The sequence below is a fragment of the Lepidochelys kempii genome, chromosome 28, assembly GCF_965140285.1.
Source record: "Lepidochelys kempii isolate rLepKem1 chromosome 28, rLepKem1.hap1, whole genome shotgun sequence".
NCBI lineage: Eukaryota > Metazoa > Chordata > Testudines > Cheloniidae > Lepidochelys > Lepidochelys kempii.
In genome coordinates this window covers 390,906-395,888 of record NC_136407.1, presented here as the reverse complement: position 1 = coordinate 395,888, position 4,983 = coordinate 390,906, and the positions used below count along the sequence as shown (strand labels likewise).

The following is a 4,983-nucleotide window of genomic DNA, read 5'->3' as shown; positions in this document are numbered from 1 at the left end:
AGGCGGGTCTGGTGGGTTAGAGCAGAGGTGACTGGGGGCCAGGACTCCTGGGTTCTCTCTCCGGCTCTGGGAGGGGAGTGGGGGCTGGGGAGTTAGAGCAGAGGCGACTGGGGGCCAGGACTCCTGGGTTCTCTGCCCGGCTCTGGGAGGGCAGTGGGATGTGGTGGGTTAGAGCAGAGGGGACTGGGGGCCAGGACTCCTGGGTTCTCTGCCCGGCTCTGGGAGGGCAGTGGGATGTGGTGGGTTAGAGCAGAGGGGACTGGGGGCCAGGACTCCTGGGTTCTCTCTCCGGCTCTGGGAGGGGAGTGGGGGCTGGGGAGTTAGAGCAGAGGCGACTGGGGGCCAGGACTCCTGGGTTCTCTGCCCGGCTCTGGGAGGGCAGTGGGATGTGGTGGGTTAGAGCAGAGGGGACTGGGGGCCAGGACTCCTGGGTTCTCTCTCTGGCTCTGGGAGGGGAGTGCGGGCTGGGGAGTTAGAGCAGAGGCGACTGGGGGCCAGGACTCCTGGGTTCTCTGCCCGGCTCTGGGAGGGCAGTGGGATGTGGTGGGTTAGAGCAGAGGGGACTGGGGGCCAGGACTCCTGGGTTCTCTCTCCGGCTCTGGGAGGGGAGTGGGGGCTGGGGAGTTAGAGCAGAGGCGACTGGGGGCCAGGACTCCTGGGTTCTCTGCCCGGCTCTGGGAGGGCAGTGGGATGTGGTGGGTTAGAGCAGAGGGGACTGGGGGCCAGGACTCCTGGGTTCTCTGCCTGGCTCTGGGAGGGCAGTGGGATGTGGTGGGTTAGAGCAGAGGGGACTGGGGGCCAGGACTCCTGGGTTCTCTCTCTGGCTCTGGGAGGGGAGTGGGGGCTGGGGAGTTAGAGCAGAGGCGACTGGGGGCCAGGACTCCTGGGTTCTCTGCCCGGCTCTGGGAGGGCAGTGGGATGTGGTGGGTTAGAGCAGAGGGGACTGGGGGCCAGGACTCCTGGGTTCTCTGCCCGGCTCTGGGAGGGGAGTGGGGACTGGGGGGTTAGAACAGAGGGGACTGGGAGCCAGGACTCCTGGGTTCTCTGCCCGGCTCTGGGAGGGCAGTGGGATGTGGTGGGTTAGAGCAGAGGGGACTGGGGGCCAGGACTCCTGGGTTCTCTGCCCGGCTCTGGGAGGGGAGTGGGGACTGGGGGGTTAGAGCAGAGGGGACTGGGGGCCAGGACTCCTGGGTTCTCTGCCTGGCTCTGGGAGGGGAGTGGGGACTGGGGGGTTAGAGCAGAGGGGACTGGGGGCCAGGACTCCTGGGTTCTCTGCCCGGCTCTGGGAGGGGAATGGGGACTGGGGGGTTAGAGCAGAGGGGACTGGGGGCCAGGACTCCTGGGTTCTCTGCCCAGCTCTGGGAGGGGAGTGGGGACTGGGGGGTTAGAGCAGAGGGGGCTGGGAGCCAGGACTCCTGGGTTCTCTCCCCGGCTCTGGGAGGGCAGTGGGATCTGGTGGGTTAGAGCAGGGGGGGGATGAGGGCCAGGACTCCTGGGTTCTCTCCCTGTGCCCGGCATGGCCTCGCTGGTATAACCGTCGAGACCACGCTCCAAACCAGTGTGAACGCTCCACAATCCCGTCTGACCGCGCCCCTCCACGCCCCTGGCGTGTGCTCGGTGGGTGGGGCACATGTTGACCCGCCCAGCAGCTCAGCCCTCCCACCCAGCCACTCGGCACCTGACCCGGGGACGCCTCCCCTGCTATGCTCTTGGCAAGTGAAAGTGAAACGCAGAGCCAAGTCGCTCGGAAATTCCCAACGGAGCCTCCAGCAGCCAGAGACTCGTCTCGGGGGGCGACCTCCCACAGCTAGACAGGTAGCGCTGCGTCCTCTTGGGGGGTGGGAGCCAGGACTCCTGGGTTCTCTCCCCGGCTCTGGGAGGGGAGTGGGGGCTGGTGGGTTAGAGCAGGGGGGGCTGGTAGCCAGGACTCCTGGGTTCTCTCCCCGGCTCTGGGAGGGGAGTGGGGGGCTGGTGGGTTAGAGCAGGGGGGGCTGGTAGCCAGGACTCCTGGGTTCTCTCCCCGGCTCTGGGAGGGGAGTGGGGGGCTAGTGGGTTAGAGCAGGGGGGGCTGGGAGCCAGGACTCCTGGGTTCTCTCCCCAGCTCTGGGAGGGGAGTGGGGGCTAGTGGGTTAGAGCAGGGGGGGCTGGGAGCCAGGACTCCTGGGTTCTCTCCCCGGCTCTGGGAGGGGAGTGGGGGCTAGTGGGTTAGAGCAGGGGGGGCTGGGAGCCAGGACTCCTGGGTTCTCTCCCCGGCTCTGGGGGAAGAGGGGAGTTTAATGGGGGGGCAGAGGCACTGGGACACCCAGGTTCATTCGTTGGCTCTTGGGTTACTCCAGCTGCTTCTGCAGAGGCCTCATGGAGAGCCGGAGTTGGAGGGTGCCCGCTTTGGCTCCACCCCAGCACTGACGGGCACAGCCGGTGTTTGGCTCTGCAGGGCAATGTCGGCAGGTGGCCTGTGCCGGGGGATGCTGTGGCAAGAAGAACTGGGGCGGGACGGGAAGGGGCAGGTGCGCTGGGGATGCCCAGACAGGCAGCTCAGTCACTTGGTGAGCCCTCGGGGAGGGGTTGGGTCTTGTCCTAGGGCCGGGCGTTATCTGGGGTCTCTGGCCACAGAGCTCAGTTTATCTCCCGGCCTGGGGGACGCCCTACTGGGGACCTACGAAGAAAGAGGGCTGGGTGGGAACCTCTGAGTGTTGCCGGTGGCTAATGCTCCGTCTCCCCCGTTCCCCCAGCGTCTGATCCAGTGTCCAAGGGGCCCTGCCCGGCCTGTTTGGACCCTGCCCGACCACCTGGATGGGCTCCTCCCCCGACACCGACCTCAGGTGCCTGCTGCAGACCGCCCTGGATGAGGCACCCAAAATCAGCAACTGCAGCTCGACGGTGCACGGGTGCCCGGCGCTGCGGGCCTGCCCCGGCTGCAGTGCTCTGGTGAGCCACACCCAGAAGGGCTGCCCCACGGTGTGGTGTGCCGAGTGCCCATGCTCCTTCTGCTTCCGGTGCCTGAAAGTGGGTTACTGTGGGTACAAGGTCCCCCGGTGCAACATCAAGAAGAGGCAACGACTGCTGGGCAAGGGAAGGAGCCAGCCCCAGCTGTGAGCCAGGAATATCTTTGTGCCAACAAGCAGGGGACGAAGGGACGGACCCTCCTGCCCACCTGTCCCTTTTGGGGTCCTTGGAAAAGACTCTGGGAGACAAATCAGCTCCTGCCATCAGCTTCGCCGTGTGGCTACTGCTGCTGCTATGTTCGGGGACCCTGGGCTTTGGTCCCCCGGAGCCAAGAGATTTTCCCACCAGCCCGGGCCAGGGCCGGGGCCTCCAGCGGCTCTGGCTGCGTCCCGGCCACCAGCTGGGAGGAAGCGGGAATCAGATTTGAATGGCTCCAGCCCGCGGCAATGAACTCCTGCTCTTTGGCCCAGGGGAATCCCGTGCCCCGGTCTGGCCCCTGCAGTTCCAGCAGGGTGGCGGTTAAATCGGAGAGGGGCCAGAGAAGGATTTGAAACCCTGCCCTCGAGTGAGAGATTCCCGGAGCACACGTTTGATACACACTCTCTGACGTAACAGACAAAATAATGTCACCCAACGCCTGGGAGTTGAAGCTGGAAATAAGGCATCAATTTGTCCCCACGTGTGTAATTAGCTAATTCTCCATCCCTGGTAACTCTTAAAGCGAGACGGGTGGCTGTTCTCACAGATCTGCTCTGGTTCACACAGGGATTACCTGCGGGCGGGGGGAACTCTCTGTTGTTAGGGTGTCAGACTCGGCGATTATGTTGAATGATGTATGCCGGGGGGCTAGCCCGTGTATATCCCGTTCCCGATGTGCATGGGATGCGGCAGACATGTGTCGGGATGCACTGAGCACACAACAGAGATCTAATGGGAGGTACGTACCCTAAATTGGCCTGTGGGTTTTATACAACTCTGCTCACCTGTGCTAAAGTGATCCATCACGCCCGGCGTTCACAGAAGCATCTGGCCCGAGTCGATCGTTAATGGTTCGAAATCGAACTAGATTCATCCTACAGCTTCGTGCCGGCCGGGGAAGCCCCTCTGTTGCCCGGCCCCTGGAGCGCTGGGATCCAAAACCCAGCGAAGGAAGGAACAGAACCAGCGAGGGAACGGGGCCACGCGGCTGGGCGAGGGAGTAGCGATGGGTCGCTTGTGAAATCGTGGTATAAATAAATGTCACGCGGGGAACGTACCTTCGATACTGCACGGGCCGGCTTCCCGGAGACGGGTACCGTCGAGAACGGTCACCCTGCGCTGTGGGATTGGCTCGGAGTGATAAACCTGGCTGGCGTTGCTTATTTGGTCTCTTGAGTGTGTTTCACACCAAGCCAAAGTGGGATCAACACCTGACTCTGCAATTTCTCAATTTCCCCTCTGCCCTTAGACTCGACGAATACAAGATATTAGCCGAATATAAGTCGGGTTTTTTGATGTCTCCCTCTCGTTCTCTCCCTGGCTCGGGGAGGGAAGTGGGGGCTGGTGAGTTAAAGCAGGGGGGGGCTGGGGGCCAGGACACCTGGGTTCTCTCCCTGGCTCAGGGGGGAAGCTGGGATCCAGGGCTCCTGGGTTCCCTCCCTGGCTCAGGGGGGAGGGTTAGACTGGGGGTGGGGGCTGGGAGCCAGGACTCCTGGGTTCTCCCCCCGGCTCTGGGAGGGGAGTGGGGGCTGGTGAGTTAAAGCAGGGGGGGCTGGGAGCCAGGACACCTGGGTTCTCTCCCTGGCTCAGGGGGGAAGCTGGGATCCAGGACTCCTGGGTTCCCTCCCTGGCTCTGGGAGCTGGAATTCCTGGGTTCTCTTCTTGTGCCGGAGCCAGGGCTGGTGCTGGTATAAGATTCAGAACCACGCTCCGAATCGGATTGGTTCTGCCGGTGTGAACGCTGCACAGGCCCGTCTGACCGCGCACTTCTGCTCTCGTGGCGTAAGCTCGGGCGGGGTCACACGCCGACCCGCCCAGCGAGGCTCTGGGGCCCCTGGC

General features: G+C 64.0%; 1 long non-coding RNA gene across 1 annotated transcript; it reads left to right on the top strand.

The window, feature by feature from the left end:
• The first annotated feature begins 1,711 nt into the window (after positions 1-1,711).
• LOC144929942 (uncharacterized) lies at positions 1,712-3,503 on the top strand. The gene is made up of 2 exons (XR_013635097.1): positions 1,712-1,815; positions 2,733-3,503. It is a non-coding gene; the product is annotated as an uncharacterized LOC144929942 (long non-coding RNA).
• Positions 3,504-4,983: the final 1,480 nt, after the last annotated feature.